Source organism: Zootoca vivipara, chromosome 6 (genome assembly GCF_965207765.1).
Source record: "Zootoca vivipara chromosome 6, rZooViv2.hap1.1, whole genome shotgun sequence".
Taxonomy (NCBI): Eukaryota; Metazoa; Chordata; class Lepidosauria; order Squamata; family Lacertidae; genus Zootoca; species Zootoca vivipara.
The window spans coordinates 86,671,060-86,694,638 of record NC_142589.1 but is presented as its reverse complement, the minus strand read 5'-3'; the positions used below and the strand labels follow the sequence as shown (position 1 = coordinate 86,694,638).

At 47.4% G+C, this 23,579-nt stretch overlaps 1 protein-coding gene across 2 annotated transcripts in view; it reads left to right on the top strand.

Moving 5' to 3' along the window:
- Nucleotides 1-38: 38 nt before the first annotated feature.
- KCNN1 (potassium calcium-activated channel subfamily N member 1) overlaps nucleotides 39-23,579 on the top strand; it is a 73,224-nt gene continuing 49,683 nt past the window's right edge. For both annotated transcript variants that reach the window (XM_035120689.3, XM_088672944.1), the window contains exon 1: nucleotides 39-170. The gene's annotated coding sequence lies outside the window, so the exon portion shown is untranslated. The remainder of the gene's footprint in view (nucleotides 171-23,579) is intronic.

Sequence of the window (23,579 nt, the reverse complement as noted above, 5' to 3'; positions counted from 1 at the left end):
AGCTATATTGTCTGTGTATTTATAGAAGGGCTCTTTTTGGACCCAGAGGGAGGAGGAGAGAGGTGCAGTTATTCAGGAACCAGGCGCCCAGGCAGGTGCGCCTCGGTCTCTCCTTCCAAAAAGGACACGAAGAGAGATGGAGCAGCTCGCCTTCCCTTCTCCTCCTCCGGGTAAGTGCGCGCCTCTATTCCCCCCTCCGGTGTGGCAGTTGCGCCCTCCCTGCAGGGATGGGGAAGCCTCGGTGTGGCAGCCTGGACGTCTCCGAAAAGTCCAGTAGTTCTGGTTTAGCAAACCGGGGAGGTCTGCCGTGGCTCCCTCCAGCTCAGGTGGCGTGTTTTAGGTGGTGTGTTTGCGTCTTTGCTTGAAGATGTCCAGGACTGGGTCTCCTGCGCGCAAAAGTGGCATGGCTCGAGGGTCCGTTTCCTAAGGTTGTAGTCCTTATGGGATCCGAAGATAAGGCTGGCTTAAGGAGGGGATGGGCACCTCGCCCTTTTTGGAGATCTCTTCTTCTTCTTCTTCTTCTTCTTCTTCTTCTTCTTCTTCTTCTTCTTCTTCTTCTTCTTCTTCTTCTTCTTCTTCTTCTTCTTCTTCACATTAAACCTTAAGAAGCGTTCTTATACAGGGCTGACTTCAGATATCTTCTTGTCTCCTCCTTGACATCTGGGGTTATATAGTTACCCATCTCCTTGAACCCTGGAGCGCAAAGGTCTCCCTCCCTCAGGATGTTGCCTGCTCTCCTTCCTTGGAGGTTTCTAAGCAGAGGTTGGATGGCCATCTGTCACTGAGGCTTCAGTCCAGATTCCTGCATTGCAGGGGGCTGGGCTAGAGGACCCTTGGGGTTCCCTTCCAACTCAATCATTCTGTGATTCTATGAACCCATCTGTGTGCATCGCGCGTGCTCTGCCACTGAGCCGCAGTTCATTTCCCAAGCACAGAAAAAAAGGAGCTAGTCCTCATGAATTTGAATACAAGGCTGATTTAAGGAGGGGGGGTGGGTTGCTGTTTGAAGATTCTTCCCAGGACTTGTGCATGCAATGTGTGTTCTCTGCCACAGGAGATATGGTGTGGTGTGTATCCAAATCACAAATCAGAAGGTCTAGTCCTCATTGATCTGAATATAACAGTAAGTTTTAGGAGGAAATGGGGCTGTGGCTCAGCAGATAGAGCCCCTGCTTTGCTTGAAGAAGGTCTCAGGTTCAGTTCCCAGTGGCAGAAAACCCGCATCTGAAACCTGGCCAGCCGGTGACGACAATAACTGAGACAGACTCAAGATTTTTGCAGCTTCCTGTGTTCCTGCCATTTTGGTTTTGGAGGAAGGGCCCATGGCTCAGTGGCCTTGGAATCGGAAGGTCCCGATTCCAAGGAATGTAAGATGCAGGCTTGGCCCAAGTCAGACGCATTGGCCTAGCTCCATGTTGCTGGCACTGACTGGCATAAGCTCTCCAGGGTTTCAGGGGGAAAAGCTCTTTCCTGCCTGGAGAGGTTCCAGTGGAGAGCAAACCTATGACCTTCTGCATGCAGAGCGGGTGTCCTGCCACTCAGGCACGTGGTTCCCTGGAAGGCTTGGGCAAATACCTGGGAAAATATTGTCACCTCGGCCCCAAAGCCCATCCCCCATCTCCTTGCCTATCCAAGACCCGTATTCTCATTCCATGCAGGCACCTCAGATCTCCAGGCCGTCTCTGTTTCTGCACCTGATATGAAGGGGAGAAGCTGCTTTGGGGGCTTGTGAAGTAGTGTGGGGAGAGAGAGTTCGGGATGCAGTGCGAAGGAGGAAAAATGGCTGGGGGAGTTAGAATTGGAGGGGGCTGGATGCCTGCGCCTCTGGCCAATGGACCACTTCCCAGGCCTCCTTTGGTTCAGGAACGGCTGCCAGGTCACATGCATCCCTTTAAAGGCAGGGGAGCTGGCCCTGCTGCCTGCGGTCTGCCTGACTGCCTCTCTCCCACCTCCCCAAGCTGAATTTTATGCAGCTGTCAATCTGCTTTGGCTCTGCCCTGGACAGAGTTCAGTTGGTTAGAGTATGGTGCTCATAACGCCAAGGTTGCAGGTTCGATCCCTGTATGGGACAGCTGCAGATTCCTGCATTGTAGGGGGTTGGACTAGATGACCCTCAGGGTCCCTTCCAACTCTGCAGTGGGCCTGGTCCGGTTAGCAGGCGTCTGTCCTTGAACATGTTTTCCTTTACCAGGATCAGTTCACATACATTAGAAACGCCTTAACTATTGCAAGATCTTCCTTCTTGCACTGTAAGGTTAAAGGGTTAGATGCTTAGATGCAGAAAATTGGTCCATCTTAGCTCTGTTGGGGCATCCAACCGCTGCTGCACGCACCAAGTCTTGATTTCTTTGTCTAATAATTACTTGCCCCCCAATACATCTGAGGAGTTCTCTGTCTCTTTTTCCTGTTTTTCCCGGCACCATGTGTAAGATTATCCAAGCCCTCTCTTATTCAGTCAATACAGCACCTATTTATTTATTTTTTTAAAAAAGAAAGCAACAACAGATATTTAAGTTGGAAAACTGCTCTGTGGAGAGGCATGGCTGCTTCTTGATGTCATTGGCACCCTAGGGTGCAAGGCTGCCCCATGGCGTCGCAGGCAACCATTCTTGGGCCTCCTGGGTGGCCCCACCCTGACTCACACAGGCAGAAAAAGCTCTCTGCAGAGAGCCCAAGGTCGAGCGGCTCTTGCTTTTTATAAATTTCTATCTAGATGCTTCCCTAAAACACAAGAGTGGATTGTGCAAGATAGATGTCGCACCAGCCAACCTTAGTGGCAGGAGTTTGGGTGGTCACATTTGGGCAGGGTATAAACAATAAAATCATTATAAATAATCATTATTTCCACGTCACACACAGACCCTGCAAAGGCAAATGGAAAGCATCTTCCATGACGTCTTCAGAACCATCAAAAGCATTTTATCGCTCTCTCCAAAAAAGCTGTCAGCCCTCAGTGTGAGTTTTACAGCTCCCTAAACTGATAGGATATTGGGGAGGGGGAGCCCACTCCAAAATGATTGTTTTTAAAGAGAACGTTGATATCCGTAACTCTCAGTTTCTCATTTCCCCCAGTCTTGGTTCTCCTCATTTCCACATCACCATTATTATTTAAAAACTCCCTGTGAAAATTCGCCAGCCTTTTAGTATAGACAAAAGCATCATTTCTGAACACACTACTTGGCTGGAGAACTGGGTTGCAAAATTCAGAGTAGTGCAAATTCCCAAGGCCTCAAGATTTGGGGCTGTCTGCCCCTGAATTGCAATTACTATGTGAGCTGCCAAGATCATATATAAGAAGACCAACTATTTTGACTATGTGTATACACACACACACACACACACACACACACACACACACAGGCAATGCTAAAGTATTCTGTTGATGCACCATTTAAAGGTATGGCCTGGCACCTGAACGCATCTGGGATGGCTAAGTTTCTCTGTAGTCCCAGTGAAACGTAGGAAAATAGGAATAGCTTTATTATGCTGAATCAGACCATTTGTTGATACATGGACAAGCCCACCCAGCCAGTCCTACGTGGAGATGGAAGCTGGGATGTTCTGCATGTACCATCATAATCATTGTTGTTGTTGTTTAGTCGTTTAGTCGTATCCGACTCTTCGTGACCCCATGGACCAGAGCACACCAGGCACTCCTTGTCTTGCACTGCCTCCTGCAGTTTGGTCAGGCTCATGTTGGTAGCTTTGAGAACACTGTCCAACCATCTCGTCCTCTGTCGTCCCTTTCTCCTAGTGCCCTCAATCTTTCCCAACATCAGGGTCTTTTCCAGGGAGTCTTCTCTTCTCATGAGGTGGCCAAAGTATTGAAGCCTCAGCTTCACGATCTGTCCTTCCAGTGAGCACTCAGGGCTGATTTCCTTCAGAATGGAGAGGTTTGATCTTCTTGCAGTCCATGGGACTCTCAAGAGTCTCCTCCAGCACCATAATTCAAAAGCATCAATTCTTCGGCGATCAGCCTTCTTTATGGTCCAGCTCTCACTTCCATACATCACTACTGGGAAAACCATAGCTTTAACTATACGGACCTTTGTTGGCAAGGTGATGTCTCTGCTTTTTAAGATGCTGTCTAGGTTTGTCATTGCTTTTCTCCCAAGAAGCAGGCGTCTTTTAATTTTGTGACTGCTGTCACCATCTGCAGTGATCATGGAGCCCAAGAAAGTAAAATCTCTCACTGCCTCCATTTCTTCCCCTTCTATTTGCCAGGAGGTGACGGGACCAGTGGCCAGGATCTTAGTTTTTTTTTTTTGATGTTGAGCTTCAGACCATATTTTGCGCTCTCCTCTTTCACCCTCATTAAAAAGGTTCTTTAATTCCTCCTCACTTTCTGCCATCAAGGTTGTGTCATCAGCATATCTGAGGTTGTTGATATAATCATTATTATTTGTTAAATTTGTATGTCACCCTTCATCTGTAGGGCAGTTCGTAGATTGCAGCAGCTCTGTTGTTGAGTTACAGCCCACTGAAAATAAAGTTCCAGTCCTCATTATTCCCAAACAGGGCTTGTTTAAACAGGAGCGTTTCCCTACCCCGAGTCAGATTGTGGGCCTATCTAAAAAGGTAAAGGGGCCCCTGACCATTAGGTCCAGTCGTGACCGACTCTGGGGTTGCGCGCTCATCTCGCATTATTGGCCGAGGGAGCCGGCGTATAGCTTCCAGGTCATGTGGCCAGCATGACAAAGCCACTTCTGGCGAACCAGAGCAGCACACGGAAACGCCGTTTACCTTCCCGCTGTAGCGGTTCCTATTTATCTACTTGCATTTTGATGTGCTTTCGAACTGCTAGGTTGGCAGGAGCTGGGACTGAGCAACGGGAGCTCACCCCGTCACAGGGATTCGAACCGCCGACCTTCTGATCAGCAAGCCCTAGGCTCAGTGGTTTAACCACAGCGCCACCTGGGTCCCACGGGCCTATCTTGCTCACTGTTGTTTACCCTGACAGGTAGCTGTGGATTTCTAGGGCTTCAGGCAAGGGGCATAATACTCATAGCTCAGTCGGTAGAGCTCGAGACTCTTAATCTCAGGGCTGTCGGTTCAAGCACGGGGTATGAGTAGGGATGAAAATTGTGTAGAGGGTGAAAATTAGGGAGATGTTATATACTCCAACAATTAGTTTCTACCCAGGGTCATCTCAGCTCTCTTGGAAACAATGGATAGCTCGGTTGGTAGAGCATGAGCTCTTATTCTCTCTCTCTTTTTTAAAAATTTTCTTTCTCAGTCTCTCATTTTATGTACGTTTTAACAAAGAAAAGCAAATGTATACGAAAACAATCTACATTTCTTTCAGCTTCCTTCCCCATTACATATTTTATATCTTTCCTCTACTGCATATCAAATTTATATCCAAATACTAATATCTCATTATTATTCTTTTTATTTATCTCTGGCTGCACCAGTTTGTGTCAACCCTGCTAACGTTTTATATATTCAAATAGTCAATATATTTTCTCCACTCGGTCATAAAAAAGTCTCTCTTTTTGATTTCTTATTCTTCCAGTAAGTTTCGCCATTCCTGCATATTCCATCAATTTTAATTGCCAATCCTTTTTTGTTTGAGCTGTTTCTTCTTTCCACCTTTCCTATTCTCAAGGTAATTGGTTCAAATCCCACGTTGGGTGAAAGATTCCTAAGTTTCAGGGGGTTGGACTAAATGACCCTCAGGGTCCCTTCCAACTCTACAATTCCATGATTCTATGGAAGTTAGACTTGGGAGTCCATCTACATTTTTCCGCCAACCAATTTTACTAAAGTTTGAAAGAAAACATACGAAGGTTTATATATCAAATATCCATTTCTTAAGAAATCAGTTAAAACACTGATCAAACCAAAAGAGGAAAAGGGGAGCGGGAAAGAAGAAGAAAGAGATAATAAAAAAAGATAATGAACTTCTGATTCTTTGTCTGTCAGCTATGTATAGAAAAGTATTCAAAACATCCACTCCAACAATTCCACTTTCTATAAACCAATATTTTCTTCAATCCGCAAGCCTAGGCACTGTAAATTCCTTTTCCTTTTCACGCAAGAAGTCTATAAGGAGTTCCCAATCTTTAGTAAACATTTGACAGTGATTTTACTGCATAGGGAAGCTTTTAAAGGTGTGATGTGTAATGGTGTTTTTATATATGTTGGAAGCTGCCCAGAGTGGCTGGGGCAAACCGGGCAGATGGGTGGGGTGCAAATGATAAAATTATTACTATTATTACTCTGATTAAAAACGCCAGCCTTGCCATCTCAGCTAAGTTTGATAATTTTAGCAACCTTCTTGACACCTGCAATTCTGTGGCCTTCTGCAAGCTTGAAAGCCAGAGGTCCTACGTGGGGCAAATCAGTGTTATCTGGGAGGCTTGTTGCCCCCCCCACTGGCCCCGATCCTGGCGACGGCACTGCACCTCTTCCCTGAAGATAGGAGGCCAGTGTTGGGCTGGAGAGGCCTGGGCCATTGCCATGCCTGGGCCACCCTGCCAAAAGATGGCATTTTGGCATGAATTCTCTCTCTCCATCTAAGGACAGAGGAAGCGTCACCTGACAATGCTCTTCTTTCTGCGGGGACCCAGACTCCCACCTCCGCACCTCCCAAGCGTGCCAGAGCTTGCAGGTTTGGCAAGAGGGACTATCGGGGGGGGGGGATTTGCCTTGTGGCTTTCCTCCCCCTCCCCCTCCCCCATTTCATTTCACACGAACACATACTAATCGGGTGACATTTATTTATTTTGGAGAAACTACTCTGTCATCCGGCCTCACCAAAGGGCAAGGGAACCCTATATCCAAATGCATAAGGCATTTGAGCAAGTCGAGAAACGTGATAGTCCTAAGTTGAGGAGCAGGATTCTTCTGCGGGGGGTGGGGGGGTGGGGAGTAGGAATTCAAGGCTTGTGGGTGGCAACGCGCCTCTTGCAAACAGCAGATTTGGAGGGTGGGCCCTGGGGTGCTTGTTGCCGCCTGCTTTTGTGGTCTTTTCGCTCGGGACACGGCTGGGGTCTTTTAGCACCGGAATGTGAGGTTGCCGAGGTCCAAATTCACAGGGAAGCTTCTGAGCTGTAGCTCAGGGACGGAGCACTTAGCATGCAAAAAGCCCAGGGTTTGGTTCCCGGTGTCTCCAGCTTGTGCTGGGAGTGGCCTCTGAGTCTGAAAGTGCGGACGCTCCTCAGCTAGGTAGGCCAGGAAGTCTGGCTGTGGTGTAGGCCCATTTCCTGCATTCCCATATATAGTTCACAACAATGAGGACTAGAAACTTACTCTAGTTTTTTAGGGGAAGCTTAATATCTCAGTGACGGAGCACCTGCTTTGCACATCGGTTGGGTGGCATCTCCAGCCTGGGATGAGAAAGGACTCCCTTGCCTAAAAACCTGCAGAGAATCGTAGAGTTGGAAGGAAACACGAGGGCCATCTAGTCCAGCCCCTTGCAATGCAGGTATGTTTTTACCCAATGTGGGGCTTGAACCCACAACCCTGAGTTTAAGAGCCTCACGATCCACGGACTGAGCTGTCCAGCTAGGCTTCCAACCACAGTCGATGTAAAGAGTGCTGATCTGGGCAGACCAACAGTCTGACTCACCCTGAGGCAGCTTCCTGTTTAACAATGAGGACTAGAATGTTACTTTCTAAGGGAAGAGCTGTAGCCCAGTGGTAGGGCAACCTCAGGTTCAATGCCCTGCACTCTCTCCAGGTAAAACTGTGAATACCCCTTGCCTGAAACCCTGGAGAGATGCTGCTAGTCAGAGTAGGCAATATTGGGCTCGATAGACTCATTAGTCTGACTCAGTTATAAGGTGGAAGTTCCTGGGAAGCTGGCTTCAAGGGCCTTTTTGGATGTGAACTCGGTAGAGCATGCGACTCGTAATCTCAGGGTCATGGGTTTGAGCCCCACATGGGGGGGACGGACGGACGGACTGCATTGCAGGGAGCTGGACCGGATGACCATGGGGGTCCCTTCCAATTCTAGGATTCTGTGATTCTATGAACTGTAGATTATCCTGATGGTCAAAACAGTTGTGACTCAGTATGGAGCAGCAGCCAATGGTCATAAGAGACGGAAAGCACTTTGTACATGCCTCAGAGCTTCCGTTCCCTGGCCAGCTTGAGAAGCAAACAAACAAAAACCCCAGCGAATGCTTGAAGGAGGAGATTCAAACCTGGTGTTGAGTTGAGAAACAGCTACTGTACTTGCTGCCCTGCTACTGTATATTGAAAGCGTACAAGATTTTTAAAAACACCACCACCACCACCACCACCACCACAACAACAGAAATGCATTTGCAAAGAAAAAACTTAATGCAGGCTGGGTGTGTTTTCCTAGGGTTTGTGCCCTACAATACGTTCCTCGGAGGGGTTTATTAATAGCGCGCTCCTTTGTTTTGGGAATGAATGGCTGGCAGATGGTTTAGATCAGAGCCATGCAGGATTTGGCAGAGGCTCTGGAAAGCTGACGGGGACGGGGACTCCCAGCCGGGACCCACTCCTAGCATTGGGGTGGGAGTGTTGGGCAGCAATCTCCGCCTGCCCCCCCCCCCGAGAAAGGTGACCTTTGTCTGTGGGTTTATCTGGTGGGGCCAGACCAGACCTGGTTGTGCTACACCCACGCAGGCTATTACTATTTATATTTGGAGCATTTTTACCCTCTTTCATCAAGAAAGGCTCCCAGAACAGCTCACATGCAATCAATTAGAACAAGGAAGTCCCTGCCCCCACAGGCGTACAATCTAAAACTGACGCAACACACAAGAAAAATGGACAGGGAGGGAAGAGGAAAGCAGTGAACTCAGGCCCCTTTTCCCCTGCCAATATTTTTTTTTATTCATTTTCAAATTTATAACACGTCGAAACCAAATTAAAATTAATTTAGTACAATTCGTTCAAAACTGGTTTCTCACTCTCTCAGATGTGTTCCAATTTATCCCTCTCTACGTGCTGCTTCTTTTACAGATTTATCTCCAATTGACAGTCTTTTGTTTTTAAAAGCAAATTCCTCGTCCTTCGGCTGTCCCTTTACGAACTCCTGCAAATAGATGAAACAAAATTATATCAAATGACAGCAAGTGAGGTTATAGTAATTTAAATCTTTCATTCTTCTTTCCAACTTGTGTGCAGTTTCATTTTCTTTCAGTCTCTGTCTGCTCTTAACCTGTTGGTTTTTTTTTTTTTAACATTCTTGACTCGCTTAGATCCATTAATTTCAGTGGGCTTACTCTGCGTAAAATGTAGCTGGCCACAATCCGTGATAACTCATAACACAAACTCCCAAACTCAACCTGTCTTGCTATCCTTAGCTGATTCTAATTGTTTTAATTACAGGTTTTTGTTACTAATTTCGAGTGTTTCTTGCAAACTGCTTTGAGCTTTAGTCGCAATCAGGCAGCATGTAAATCTGGTTAAAATGAACGGGAAGGCCAGACTCCCAAAGGAGGCTTCCAAACTGGGCGCCAGCTAGAGGTTTTGTGCTACAACTCCCAACAGTCCCAGGGTCATTATAAAGACATGCTTTGCCAGTGTTGGTGGGAGTTAATGAATGGGCTAGAGATGATCCTTGGGGTCCCTTCCAACCTTTGTTTTTTTTTAAAGGCCACCTGTCAGGGATTCTTTGGCCTCGATTCCTGCATTTGAGGGGGCTGGACTAGATGACCCTGGGGGGTCCCGTCCAGCTCTATGACTCGATAAACGCAGCCCGGAGTCATACGTCTGGCAGGCTCAACAGGAGAGAAGCTTGAGGCTGTCAAACAGGTGACTTTGGATGGTGGTACCTCGGCGAACTATTTTTACCAGGGCATTGGCAGAGCCCTCTGGGATCAGCTCCTCCAGCCCTTGAGCCCAGCATCCTGTTTTGAGACGCAGCCAATCAGCTGCTCCAACAGGAAGGCCGAAAAGTGACATCAGGAGTGACAAAAGTGACAACAGGAAGGCCGAAAAGTGACCACCCCGTCACCTGTCCCACTATTCCTCCCCCCTTACCCCTGCCTATTTCGAGGTATGCTCCCCCACGAAACAGTCAGGTTCGGTGTCAGAGCATGTCAGCAATAACTCACACAGCGCCAGTTAACTCTCTTTATTCCCAGAAATAAAACAGTTCTGGAGGCCAGGCCTAGTGGGCCCAGCAACTCTTCTTGGTAGATCTTGCCCCAATGGGGCAGTTGCAAGGACTGGAGGTCCGTCCCTGCCTTCCCACAGCTCCTCAATTTTCCTCCTTTCCAAGCAATCTGAGACTTTGCCGTCGCATCTGCCTTTGCTCCTCACACCTCTTCACACCTCTTCTGGTTCTGGGAGACCGGGGGGGGGGGGGAGAGCAGGAAACAGGAGGAGGGGGAGACCCCCGGCTTCTGAAGCAGCCTGCCTCATCTCTGCTTCTTGCCCCCCCCACCTCTGAATCTCTGCCACAGACTCTCCCTGCTCCCTAAACTCTGTTACGTTTCAGCTTTCAACACCTCCTCCTCCCAGTCTTCTCCCTCTGACCATAGCTGCCAAGTTATCCCCTTTTTAAAGGGAAATTCCATTATGCTGAATAGGCTACCTCGCAAGAAAAGGGAAAACTTGGCAGCTATGCCTCTGACTACTCATTGTCATCCCACCACCAGTCCCCTGGCTCCGAGCCTTCTTCACCTGGGGGTTCCCTTGGGGGTTCCCCAGCTGGTGCCTCCCACCAATCTTCTGCATCCAGCCAGTCCATGACAACTGCCTGTCTCCACTTCTCCCACGTCTTTCCCAATCCACCAGAGACTGTGCCTGCATGCAGCCATCCTTTACTCCGCCTTTTTCATGCCTCTCCTGGTTCTGGGGGACAAGATGGGAAGGGAGCTGGTCGCAGCAGGAGGGGGAGACACCCGTGGCTCTTCACCAGGTGGACTCATCTCTGCCTCTTGGCCTCCCTCCTCTCATGCTTCAGCTTCTGCCGCTTATTTCTGGACTTCTCCAGTAGTGGTGTAGTGGTTAGTGTGTCAATCTAGAACCTGGGAGAGACCAGGGTTCAAATCCCCCCACTCTGCCCTCAAGCTCACCAGGTGTGACCTTGAGCCCGCCGACATCACAAAACAAAACAGTGCAATGCCTCAAGATGAGAAATGAAACATTTTTTTTTAAAAAAAGTGGTAGAGTCCTCCTTCCTGGTTCAGGACTCTACCACCTCCTTTGAGCACAAGGCCAGGCCAGGCAGACTCTGGCTTGCCGTTGCGTCTTGCATGGTGTCTTTTCTCTGTCTGGCCTGGCCATTCCCGGAGGGGAGGATCGAGGACCCCATGTGGAATTAATTCCTTCTTAGTCAGCCATACTCTGGTGAAGCTCATCCTGTTCTGAGTTCCTATTTAAAGAACATTTGACCTTTCTGTGCATACCCTGGGAAGGAGGGTTGCAGAGGGAAAGCTGTCCCAAAGTGTTGCAGCACACGGCAGATTGCGATGTGTGTGTCTCTTGAAAAACAAGTATTTCCTCCTGGGGGCAGGTGGCATCAGGGAAAGTCCGATTATTATTAAACTGTTTTGTTTCTTGTTCTTCTTGGTTGTTGTTGTTGTTTGGCCAATTATATTTTTATTACTTTAAAAAAAAATTACCACATTGACATCAAATTTAAAAGCCGACTCCCTGCCCCACTGCTTCCCTACCCACCCTCATTTTCTGCCCAATATCACATGCATTTCCAAATTGCATTTTAAAAAACATATTTTAGCATTTTATCCTCACCCCCCTTGTTAAATCTTTTACATGCCCTTCGCGAGCGGGTCCCAGGGAGGGTTGCAAGCGTTTAAAAATTCAGAATTTTAAATGCTCCTGTTTAGGTCCTGTAATCTGAGCGTCTGGTATGTTCCTGACCTGGCAACCCCTGGCAAACTCTCCAAGTGTCCCTATTTTCCAGGGACAGTCCCAGATTCTCAGAGGCCGTCCCAGTTTCTGATTTGATCCTGGAACGTCCTGCTTTTCCTTAAGATGTCCCTGTTTTCCTCAGAGAAATGTGGGAGGGTCTGGAGTTATCCGACCTCTGAGCCAAGGAGATATGTAACTAGACAACCTTTTTAGAAGATATCTGAAGACAGCCCTGTTTCATGTTTATGTTTTTATATACAGTGGTGCCTCGCTAGACGAATTTAATTCGTTCCATGGGTCTTTTCTTATAACGAAAAAATTCGTCTAGCGAATCCCATAGGAATGCATTGAATTTTTTTTGAATTTTTTTTGCCCATAGGAACGTATTAATTGAATTTCAATGCATTCCTATGAAAACGAATTCGTCTAGCGAGGCAACCTCTGCTAGAAAAAACCTTTCGTTAAGCGAAAATTTCGTTAAGCAGGGCATTCGTTAAGCGAGGCACCACTGTATGTTGGAAGCCACCCGGAGTGGCTGGGCAAACCAAGTCAGAGGGGTTGGGTATAAATAAAACTTGTTGTTGTTGTTGTTTGTTGTTGATACTACTATTATCATTATTATATTGAATAAGACCTCCCTATTTTCATTGGAGAAATGTTGGAGGGTGTGTGCTAGTTGTGACTGCCACAAAGGTTGTGCAGCTGTGTGTCTGTGGACACAGAGAGAGGACACAGACCTCTCCCCTCTCTCCTCTAACACTAGGTAAAGGTAAAGGACCCCTGGACGGTCAAAGGTGACTATGAGGTGCAGGGCCGTCTTAAGCATATCTGGCGCTGTGGCGCGAAGATCCCTCCGGCGCCCCCCCGTTTCCCAGCGTGGCTGTCTGGCGGGCACAGCAGCGCAGCGCCCCCTGGCGGCCCGGCGCCCTGGCGCATTGCGCCACCCAGCCTTGCCTTAGAGCCGGCCCTGATAGAGTGCAGCGCTCATCTTGCTTCAGGCCGAGGGAGCCAGCGTTTGTCCACAGGCAGTTTTCCGGGTCACGTAGCCAGCATGACTAAACCACTTCTGGCGCAACGGGACACTGTGGCGAGTGCCAGAATGCACAGAAACACCACTGACCTTCCCGCCGCAGCGGTACCTATTTATCTACTTGCACTGGCGTGCTTTCGAACTGCTAGGTTGGCAGGAGCTGGGACAGAGCAAAGGGAGTTCACCCCATCAACGGGATTCAAACCGCCGACCTTCTGATCGGCAAGCCCAAGAGGCTCAGTGGTTTAGACCACAGCGCCATCCACACCCTGGGTGTCCCCTAACACTAGAACTGCTGGGCATCCAGCAAATCTGAATGTTGGTCCAGGATTCTCGAGCAACGGTGTTGGGTGTTACAAGGAGGTCCCCGTTTTCGTCTGATGAAACTCAGGCTCTGAGTCTCCCTGGCACCTATACCTTCTCCCCTTAATCGCCCTCCATTGCCCAGGGGGCGGGCGTAAATTCTCCCGGAGAGACAGATATGTTTATTGGCGTTCCCAGAGAGAGCAAAAGATTTAAGGCACCTCCTTTTGTGTTGGCATCAATATAACCTATTAGGGGGAACGACTCCTTAAGTGCTGGTGAATGAAATATTTACCTAGTCACAGAGCAGAGAGGGAACCAGCCGAGGTTGGGGTGACCTGGTTTCTGGAGTGTGTGGGGGCCATGGGCCAAAGCAGCCCCACCAGAAAGGCCTTGCTGACCCCTTTTCCATGCTCTTGGGTTATACAGCCACAGAATCATAGAGTTGGGAGAGACCCCCCAAGGGTCATCTAGTCCAACCCCCCCTGCCATGTAGGAATCTTTTGCCCAGCAAAATGAGCAACATCTGCAATCCTATGAGGCTGAAACTTCGACCAGATCCACAACTTCCATTTCAAGTGCTTTGGCGTTGCTTGAAGCAGGCATGGCTCCCCTACCCCACCAGGATCCTGGGAGTTGTAGTTTGCTGAGAGTGCTGAGAGGCCGTAAGAACGCGAGAAAGCCTGCTGGGTCAACTTCCAACTCGCACGGCAAGGAGAAAGCAGACAGGGAAAAGTGTCCCCCCCCCATCTCTCATAGCTCCAGAATTCGTGGGCAAGCTGAATGTTGGAAGATTCAGGACAGGTAAAATCAGGGGTGGATCTGCTATGAAAAGAATGTAATTTAAGCTTCAGGGCTTTAAAATTTTACTTTAAAAAGTGCATTTCCCCTGATTTTCATCCACCCCACCCCCCCAATAACTTGAAAAATATAAGGCATAAGAATTTTTTCATTAACACCTTGACATGTGAGATAACCCAGTGCAGCAATTTAAATCAAAATCTGAAATGATGTACAGTCATACCTCGGTTTAAGTCTGCCTCGGTTTGAGTATTTTCACTTTAAGTACTCTGCGGACCTGTCTGGAACGGATTAATCCACTTTCCATTACTTTCAATGGGAAAGTTCGCTTCAGGTTAAGGACACTTCAAGTTAAGTACAGACTTCCGGAACCAATTGTGTACTTAAACCGAGGCACCACTGTAGATTACTACTACCCGTGTTTCTCCGAAAATAAGACACAGTCTTATATTTATTTTTCCTTAAAAACCCCCACAGTGGCTTATTTTCAGAGAATGTCTTATTTTTTATTACGCGTCCGGCCTCGCCTCTTCCTTGGGGCCCTCCAGAACTGCGCCTACCACTATGTCTTATTTTCTGGGTATGGCTTATATTGCACAAATGCTTAGAAATCCTGCTATGGCTTATTTTATGGGTATGTCTTATTTTAGGAGAAACAGGATATTACTACTAGTAGTACATGGCAGTCTGTCATGGAACAACCCCATTAAGAAAGTAACGGTGGTTACCCAGACCTTGTTGCTTGTTGCGAAGGGGTCCCCCCAAATGTAGGTCTGCCACCGGGTAAAGAGAAGTCCTTCTTCATGCAGTGCATCGTTAAACTGTGGAACTCACTGCCACAGGAGGCAGCGACGGCCACCGATCTTGATGGCTTTGGAAGGGGGTTGGGCTAATTTGTGGGGGAGGAGAGGGCTATCGATGGCTACCAGCCCAGATGGCTCTGCTCTGCCATCACAGTCAGTGAATCCCAGTTGCTGGAAACCACAGGAGGGGAGAGCTGCTCTTGTGTTCGAATCCTGCTTGTGGGTTTCCGTTAGCCACTGAGAGAATAGGATGCTGGACTAGACGGGCCATTGGCCTGAACCAGCAGGCTCTCCTTTGTTCCTACGAGTGGAATGGAAAGGAACCAGAGTTCCTTTAGCGGCCTTAACCCTTTTCGTTCCCCAGGGACAAGCAGATTAATCAGGCTAATAAGAGTAATTTATCCAGCGGTGCAGCAGCCGGGAGAGCAGGGAAGCGACCCCATGAAATATTCAAGCCTGTGCCGCCGTAACAATAAATTAAGGAAAAGTAATTAAGCATCACAGCAGAGAGGAAACGAGAAAGCAAGGTGGGGTGGGGGCACAAATGACCACCTGGCTCTCTCCATTTGTGGATGCAGAATCTTATAATCCTATAATTTTGCTCCAGGTTGGCTTGTGCCCTGTCAGACATTTCAGGGCAAGAACCATAGAAATGTATGGTAGAGCTGGAAGGGTCCCTGAGGGTCCTCTAGTCCAACCCCCTGCAATGCAGGAATATGCAGCTGGATCAAACCTGCAGCTTTGGTGTTATCGGCACCACGCGCTAACCAGCTGAGCTACTAGCCAAGGCATTCTTAGATGGCAGGGGTGCCAGAACCATTGACAGGAGGAGCCAACCCATTGTAGGTTTGTGCCCATACTCCTGCTCTACAAGGGGGAAAACTGAGGCCTCGTCTGCACTCTGCATCTGAATAAGTATCCTAGCGATGGCTTCCCCCCAAAGAATCCTGGGATGTGTAGTTCTTTCAGAGTGCTGAGAATCATTGCAACTGCTCGGGGGTACAAATACTTTGGAAATCTCTCTAGGCTACTATTTCTGATGTGTTGGGATATCGCATACCCTTGAGGAACCCTAATATCCGCTCTCCCCCTCGCTTGTTTTCCTTCCAGGTTCTCAGAAGGGTATTAGGAGATGGGTGATTGACTCAATTAGTCCTACAGGAAAAAGCATGGGATAGTATGCATAATCCAATATCTCTATTCAGACCAGGTCTCTCCATAGTTTTCAGTTTAGCAATAAGTTGTAATTCAGCAACTTCTCTTTCAAGTCTATTTCTATTTATCTGAAGAAGTGTGCACGCACACGAAAGCTCATACCAAAATAAAAACTTAGTTGGTCTTTAAGGTGCTACTGAAGGAATTTTTTTATTTTACTTCGATCCAGACCAACACGGCTACCTACCTGTAACCAAGTCTATTTCTGATATTCTTTTGTAATAAGACAGCTGCTTTGAGATCCTGGGAGATTGAAGTGTTCTCCTACTGGCTTCTCTGTCTTGTGATTCCTGATGTCAGATTTATGTCCATTTATCCTTTTGGCGTAGAGTTTGTCCTGTTTGTCCAATACAGAGAGCTGAAGGGCACTGTTGGCATTTGATGGCATACACAATGTTAGAAGATGAGCAATTAAATAGGCCTGAGATGCTATGTTTGATGTTGTTGGGTCCAGTGATGGTGTTGTATGGGGGTATATGGCAACAAAGTTGGCATCTGAGTTTATTGCAGGCTCTGGTAACAGTGTTTATGTTAAGTCTGGTGGTGGTATTATTGTGGGTGAGGAGTTGTTTAAGATTGGGCGGCTGTCTGTAGGCAATGAAAGGTCTTCCTCCCAGAGCTTGAGAAAGAGAACTGTTGTTGTCTAGGAGAGGTTGTAATCTCTGATGATGCATTGAACTGTTTTAACTTGGGAGCTGTATGTGACTACTAGTGGTGTTCTGTTATTTTCTCTTTTGGGTCTGTCTTGCAGCAAGTTCTCTCTGGGTATCAGTCTGGCTTTGTTGATCTTTTGTTTAACTTACTTGGTTAGCCAAAGGCCTTGGTTAGATTCAGATTTGGAAGGGATTCCAAGGCTCATCTAGTCCAACCCCCTGTAATGCAGGAATCTTCTGCCCAACGTGGAGCTCAGACCCACAACCCTGAGATTAATACCCTGGGATTAATTCTCATGCTTTACGAACTGAGCCATCCCAGATAAGTAACAATTGGGAGGATGTGTGCAGAGTATATCTGTATGCTAATGGGTTTGGGGGTGGGGTGGGATATGGTCTATGGCAGTGATTGAGAACCTATGACACGTGTGTCAGACGTGACACGCAGAGCCCTCACTGCTGGCACGCGCCCCATCGGCCCATTTGCGCTGTTGTTGTTGTTGTTGTTGTTGTTGTTGTTGTTGTTGTTGTTGTTGTTTTCCCCCATTTGTTCTCCCCCTCCTCCTCACGCTACAGCTTGTCTCCGCTGTTAAAACCTGGATCCTTTTGTTGTTGTTGTTGCTGGTAGCCAGAGATTGGTTTTTTAACCCTTTCTGTGCTGTTTTTTCTGGCGCTTTGGCAGACGACGATTGGGTGTAACAGCGTTCGTTTTTTAACCTGTTCTGTGCTGGGTTTTTTGGCCCTTTGGCAGACTATGTCGGTGCTGCTTGTTAGTTCCAGCGAAGGTATTATTCGTCATTTATTTCTGTTCTCTTTCCCCCCCCCAAAAGCAAAGCAACTTTTGCATCCCCCAAAAAAACCCTCCAAAACTTTGGTCAGCAGCTCCCCCCAATAGCTCAACAACTCTGGGCACTTTGTGATAAATAAGGTTTTTTTGGTTTGGTTTGGTTAAGTAATTAGTTTTTGGTTTATTAAATACAGTTCTGTATTACAATTATACATCTTTGTTATTTAAACTATAAATATCGTGAAATTATGGTTTTTTTCCTCCAAGTGACACACCACCCGAATTATGCTCAGTTTTTTGGCGAATTTTGACACACCAAGCTCAAAAGGTTGCCCATCACTGGTCTATGGGAACAATGATTAAGTACAGTAAACCTATTACACAATAATGCACATAAATAAACCTAACAGGTTTCTGGGGAAGTGGGTTTTGTTTTGTTTTGCAATGCTTTTGGAACCGTACCTTTACTGCTAATGTTCAACCTTATGCTGCTTTCAACCTGATGTAACATTATTAATGCTTTTTATGGGTATTTAGCAAATCATAAAAATGGAATGGGGGGGAGATTTCCAAATTTAAGGATGGGGGGGGAGAGAAGCCAGTTCCATGTTAGGGTTTGCTAGGAAAGAGGCCGAACAACCGAACAGCCAATATTGCAAAGCATTTCTATAAATCTGTGGTCTCACTGCGCTCATAATGCTATGTTCTGCAGTCCTGATCTGATATTGCAGAGCCACAGAGTCGGTTCAGGAAAGGGCAGGTGAAAATGCTCAAAGGCGTTGGAAACAAACTCCCTGTGAGGAGATGAGGGCTTTTTTTGTTTGCAGAAGGAAAGAAAAAAGGCAAGTTAGGAGGACAAAGCAATGATCAGAGAAAGTGGTTTTCTTCTTCTTCTTCAGGGATCACCCAGCGAAGGGGAAATATTTCCTCACACACGCAGTGCATAGGTTTAAAGAACTCTGGAGTTTTTCTCCCACTGCGATGGGAGTCTGTCAGAGAACAGCAGGTGCTAGGGAAGGAATGGCAAGGGGGAAGAGCTAAGAAGGGCTTGTTGGCTTCCTGGGGGAAAAGGGTTGACTGCAGGCAGAAAACCAGGATTTTGGCCTAGTGAGGTGGACTTTTTCTCTCTGCACTGGCAGTTTGCTGCCTATTTGCTAATTTATTTTGGGGTGAAAGGCGGAGCCCAGAAATTTGCCGTCTGTCACGCTGCTCCAGCTCCCCAATGCTGTCCCATGCCAGCTGCCCCGAAACTGAAACCGTACCTTGCTGAATGTCAAAGGATGGGTTTTGGATATTGGGGCAGACCCCGAGAGGAGACAGGGATATGTGTTTTGTGGAGACCTTCAGGGACAGCTCACCCCAAGTTGGTCCTAGCTGTTGGCCTCAGCTCTGGTCAACTGTACAGTTGGTGGCAATGAGCAAGAGAGGGCTTTCTCTGAGGTGGCACCCAGCCTGTGGAACTCACTGCGGCAAGAGTTCAGCTCCCTCTTTATTTGCATTCTGCTGGCAATTGAACACGTTATTGAAACAACAACACAAAAAAACCAGCTTTTGAAACTGCTGCTGCTGCTCATGAATGCTTTTGTTGTTGTTGACCAGTTGTCTTTGCATTTGGTTGATTGTTTGTAGTAAGAGCTTATAAGGAAAGCTTGGCTGGATCAGCCCAGTGGTCCTGTTCTCACAGGATTGAAGCGCAACAAAACAACAACAATGCAGGGATCGAGGTAGACTGCCTCTGCTGCTGAAGGCTCCATACAAGACTGTCAGAGCTTGGCCACAGGATCAGGCCATAGAGGGCTCATGGACGTTGTTGTCACAGATGCCCCGAAAGGAAACTCAGAAGCAGTAGCAGAGAGTTATATCATAGAATTGTAAAGCTGGAAGGGACCTCAAGGCCCATCTAGTCCAACCCCCTGCAATGCAGGAATCTCAGCTGAAGCATCCATGACAGGTGACCGTCTAACCCCCTGCTTAAAAACCTCCCAGGAAGGAGAGCCCACCTCCTCCCAAGGGAGACTGTCAAATGGCTCTTACTGCTGCAAAGTTCTTCCTGATGTTTAGTCGGAATCTCATTTCTTGTAACTCGGAGCCATGGGTTCAAGTCCTACCCTCCAGAGCAGGAGAAAACAAACTTGCTTCCTCTTTCATGCGGCAGCCCTTGAGATATTTGAAGGTGGCTCTCATATCTCCTCTCAGTCTCCTCTTTTCCAGGCTAAACATACCCAGCTCCTTCAATCGTTCCTCATCAGGCTTGGTTTCCAGACCCTTGATCATCTTGGTCTCCCTCCTCTGCACACCTTCCAGCTTGTCAACATCCTTCTAGTCCAGGAACCTGGTGTGACCCATAGAAGTAAGGTCAGCCAGATATTATCATCAAACCCACAAGGGAGAATGGGCGGTTTCCTTCCTTCCTTGTTTTATTGCCCACAAAGCAGGGTGTTTTGTTGTGTGCACAATTTTTCCAGGAACTCCCCCCTCCCCTTGTCAAAAACCCACCCTGCATTTCCAGGTGCTTCGGTCCTAATAACGCGTTCTGACTTTGCACTTGCTGGACGGACTTTAAGGTTTCTTATCTCTAGGCCACAGACTTTCCATGCCCCCTCCCACCCCCCAAAAGTCCATTGTTTCTTTTTGCATGGGAGAAGAAGAAGAAACCCACACGTATTGGCAGAGCAAGGGAGGCAGCCACTGGACTAAGGGTGGCCCACTTCAGTTTCCAGATTTGGAATTGGGCAGACTGTGTCATGGGCAGCCTTCTGTTATATCCGCAAGAAGGCTGAATCATAGAATCCTAGAGTTGGAAGAGACCACAAGGGCCATCCAGTCCAACCCCCTGCCGAGCAGGAAACACCATCAAAGCATTCTTGACATATGCCTGTCAAGCCTCTGCTTAAAGACCTCCAAAGAAGGAGACTCGACCACACTCCTTGGTAGCAAATTCCACTGCCGAACAGCTCTTACTGTCAGGAAGTTCTTCCTAATGTTTAGGTGGAATCTTCTTTCTTGTAGTTTGAATCCATTGCTCCATGTCCGCTTCTCTGGAGCAGCAGAAAACAACCTTTCTTCCTCCTCTATGTGACATCCTTTTATATATTTGAACATGGCTATCATATCACCCCTTAACCTTCTCTTCTCCAGGCTAAACATACCCATCTCCCTAAGCCGTTCCTCATAAGGCATCGTTTCCAGGCCTTTGACCATTTTGGTTGCCCTCTTCTGGACACGTTCCAGCGTGTCCGTATCCTTCTTGAACTGTGGTGCCCAGAACTGGACACAGTACTCCAGGTGAGGTCTGACCAGAGCAGAATACAGCGGTACTATTACTTCCCTTGATCTAGATGCTATACTCCTATAGCATGAGTTGTCTTCAGAACACCAGTGGCTAGACAGATCCGAAAGGAGATTTGCAAAGTCCACAAATGCCATCCCAGCTTGCCCGCCAGTCATGAGCATGCAATATTCAGGTGGCATCTGTCTGCCTTGAGAGATGGTGGGGTGTGCCTCTGCCTGCATTAGCAGCATGGAAGTGACCTCCCCAGGGCGCAAGCCCGGGCAGTGTGCATGGAGGTCCTGGGTTGCCCAGATGACAAGACCCCCTTCTTGGCCCAAAGGAAAGCAGAGCCAGACGTTTGGCACCAGCTGGGCTGCAGGAGTTGCCAGAAGGATGCATACAAGACGCGGTCCAACCGCCTTAGGGACTCCGCTCCAGATTTGTGTAGGGTTTACTCCTGAGCCTTTGCTTCCCTGGAGAGATCTCACAGGGCAGCGGAGGTTTAGGGCCAGAGTTTTCCTTCTCCTAGGTGCATAGCTGTCAACTTTCGGATTTGAAAATAAGGGCTCAGCAGCCTCACCTGTCCTGGGGACAGTCTATGGTATATCTAACAATCCAGGATAGCAGTGGGAAACGGCACTGCAATAAGGGAATTTCCAGCAAAAAAAAGGGAAGATTGACAGCTGTGGCTTGGAATAAGGGAGTTTCCTGCAAAAAAAGGGAGGGTTGACAGCTATGCCTAGGTGGGCTCCCTTCCCAGGTGGATGAGCCCCAACTGCCCCTCACTCCCCTCTACAGCAAGGGCAGAAACCACCTTCTTGACCATTGGGCCACTCTTGGTCTTGTCTGCTCTGTCTGCCACAGCCTGTCTTCACACACAGGGAAGCCCCTAACTCACCGAGGGGTTCAGACCCTTCGGCTCCCCTCACCTGCTTTAACTGGCGAGGCAAAACCGTTTCCAGGATTGTGGCTGCTGTCACCTGCTGGCAGCTTAGAATCATGGAATAATAGAATCATAGAGTTGGATGAGACCACAAGGGCCATCCAGTCCAACCCCCTGCCAAGCAGGAAGCACCATCAAAGCATTCTTGACATATGCCTGTCAAGCCTCTGCTTAAAGACCTCCAAAGAAGGAGACTCCACCACAGCTGCTGCTGCTTCTTCTTCTTCCTCTTCTTCTTCTTCTTCTTCTTCTTCTTCTTCTTCTTCTTCTTCTTCTTCTTCTTCTTCTTCTTCTTCTTATGTAAGTCTTTATTTGCATACTTTAAAAATTACAAAATAAGTCCAGAAATAATACAAAGAAAGGAATGCAAAGGAAACTAAAAATACAAAATTACAAAGGAAATCAAATACAAAGAAAGAATATGGTGCAAATATATCAAAAATACAAAAAGGAAAGGAAAAAACGCAAAAAGAAAATTTTTAAAAATTGACTTCCTATTGTTTAAACATCACTTTCCTTTTTTAGATTTTATCTTATCCTGCTTTATCTTATCTTGATTACTTTAACATAACTTTCTAACATGATTACCTAATATAGGTATTTTTGTCTACCTTGTTTATCCATAATCCGTTCATTGAAAATTTTGGGGGGGGGGGACAAAGAAAAATTTAAATATAAATATTTTCTGTATTTGTTTCAATCAATCCTGAAAACTCAAAACAAGCCTAGGAAGATTAACAGTATCCCATTAGTTTAATTAACTGATCCCGGCCTTGGTGGCAGCGTGTCCTGTGTTTGTTGTTGTGCTGTGGTGCCGCTGGCAGGTTTCCCACTGGGAATCTGGCTGGTCACTGTGAGGATGCTAGACAAGATGGGCCAATGGCCTGATCCTGCAGCCAAGCTCTTCTGATGTTCTGGTGTTTAATGGAAAGCATTGGGTACAGAATGTCACGTTGGTTTTCCATCAGCACCACCAAACCCCACAAAAATCTACCCAGAGAAGCAGGAATATGTTCCCTTCTTCTGACACAACACTCTCTTTGCTTCGTTTTGACACATTAATGCCCCCCCCCCCAAAAACAAAGAAACGTTGGCTTTGGCGTGCAGTAGCGAAATGCCTCACCAAGAGTTCTTTTTTCATTCCTACATTCTTTGGAAAGCTAGACTATAACCCACCTGCTTGACACCTGCCAGGGAGTTTGCATGCTTGTCCATGTATAACCCTTGCAACATAGAAAGCTAGCATGTCAGGGAGGTGATGAATAGGCAAGACCTCTTTTCTCCGGCATGCTAGGTCTGTCTGCATGCGGGTAGAGAATTTGAACGCTCCTGTATTTAACTATATATTCCTCACCCAGAAAAAGCCAACTGGAAACTTATTTTCCTTGACATGCTACATTTCTAAAGGGGTGTGTGTGTGTGTGTGTGTGTGTGTGGTTTGGAGGTGTACTCAGTCATATCCAGGAAAATACGGCAAACCCCCAGCCACAGGTTCCACGAAGAAAGAGCTAGGCTTGTGTGTTTGTGTTTGTGAACCCAGACTCTTTCATTTTCCATACACGGTGCAAGTGTAACCTTTGAGATTGCCTCAAATCTAGCACCTCAAATACTGCGTCCAGTTCTGGGCACCACAATTTAAGAAGGATGTTGACAAGCTGGAAGGTGTGCAGAAGAGGGAGACCAAGATGATCAAGGGTCTGGAAACCAAGCCTTATGAGGAACGGTTGAAGAAGCTGGGTATGTTTAGCCTGAGACTGAGAGAAGATACCACCTTCAAATATCTCAAGGGCTGCCACATGGAAGATGGAGCAAGCTTATTTTCTCCTGCTCTGGACGGTAAGACTGGAACTCATTGCTTTAAATTGCGAGAAAGGAGACTCTGACTAAACATCAGGCAGGACTTTCTGACAGTGAGAGCTTTTCAACAGTGGAACGGACTTTCTCAAAAGATAGTGGACTCTCCTTCCTTGG